Source organism: Ixodes scapularis, unplaced genomic scaffold (genome assembly GCF_016920785.2).
Source record: "Ixodes scapularis isolate PalLabHiFi unplaced genomic scaffold, ASM1692078v2 PGA_scaffold5__190_contigs__length_132052651, whole genome shotgun sequence".
Taxonomy (NCBI): Eukaryota; Metazoa; Arthropoda; class Arachnida; order Ixodida; family Ixodidae; genus Ixodes; species Ixodes scapularis.
This window is the reverse complement of record NW_024609880.1, coordinates 83558406-83559743: the sequence shown is the minus strand read 5'-3', so window position 1 is coordinate 83559743 and position 1338 is coordinate 83558406. Positions and strand designations below refer to the sequence as shown.

Here is a 1338-nt window from a genome sequence, read left to right as displayed (position 1 = left end):
AACGGGCAGGAGTGAGGCTTGAACCCAGGATCCTTGGGTTCTGCAGCGCGAGCTTTCGTTCCCACGCGCGTCGAGCTGGGTGTGCGCTTTAGCCCATCCAGCGTGATTTCATCAAAGTTTGTTTTGACGGTTTACTTTGTTTGGACTATGCTTGCTGTGGATCGTGTTCTCATGTTATTGAAGAACAAATTATAATTTTCTCTTGTATGATATTTTTGGTACTTTTCTCGCTACGTGTTCGTTTCTGTAAAATTATTTCCGTCCCCCCCCTATCTGTAAGGCCCACCGAACGATGTAGGTAAAAAAAAATAATTATGCAGCCGTTGTTACGTATATATAATATCTGAGTACTATATATATTCTTTTATTTTTTTTATTCTTGTGTGTACTATTATCGACAACAAAATAGCTTTCCAAAGCGAGAAATATTAAGCTTCATGACAGGCAAACTAGTAATTGTCGAGGGGCACGGAATAAAGAGCGTCACTTTTCCCGAAAGGAAGGCAGGAGACCCCAACAGTGACCTCATTCCACGAGCGACTGCGGGTACGATGGAGTTATTTCTGTATCTAGACTCTCCGTTTTCTTCCGACAAAGTACGTCTGCGTCGGTGGTATAGTGGTAAGCATAGCTGCCTTCCAAGCAGTTGACCCGGGTTCGATTCCCGGCCGACGCACGAACTCTTTTTTTATTAGCTTTTTATATAAATATTCTCTCGTCTTTTTTCGAACTGCGTTCCTGTGTTTGATTTCTCTTCAACCATTTTTCTTTTTCACTCCTTCGGCGTTTTTTATTTTATCAATCCATGGAATTCGTTAAAAAGAAGAAAAAAAAAGACTTTTACAAAAGGACATTATCTTGAACGACTCTTGCAACACCGAGCTTGAAACGTTGAGGCATCAATTTCTGCCGTCCGTCTAAACTGGGTTCAAAGCATTAGTGTACACGCTTTAGTAACGTTGCCTTCTGCCAAATTACACACGCGTCATGTAGAAGGCTCTGAATATAGGTACACGCGCTACACACGCTCGCCTTATCAGTTTCAGAGGTTCCACTTCCAAGTAAATAATTCAAATAAGGTGTTCATGAACGCACGTGAGAAGTGTCATTTATTCTAGGATCAGTTAGAGCTGCTCGGGGTTAGCTCGTGCAGCACGTGAACCTATACACTCACAACATCTTTCCTGGTCCATGCGTCGTTTAAAGAAAAAAAAGTACCATTGATGCTTTACTCATAGGACATGAATCAAGAGCCAAACGGAACTCTGGCGCAGTATTCGATAACGTCAGCCTTTGCTTCAGTAGTATGCATGCTAACATGTGATTTGCTTCAGTAGT

The 1338-nt window shown here is 42.0% G+C and overlaps 1 non-coding gene across 1 annotated transcript; it reads left to right on the top strand.

The window, feature by feature from the left end:
* Nucleotides 1-604: 604 nt before the first annotated feature.
* On the top strand, nucleotides 605-676 carry Trnag-ucc. The gene has a single exon. It is a non-coding gene; the product is annotated as a tRNA-Gly (tRNA).
* The last annotated feature ends 662 nt before the right edge of the window (nucleotides 677-1338 follow it).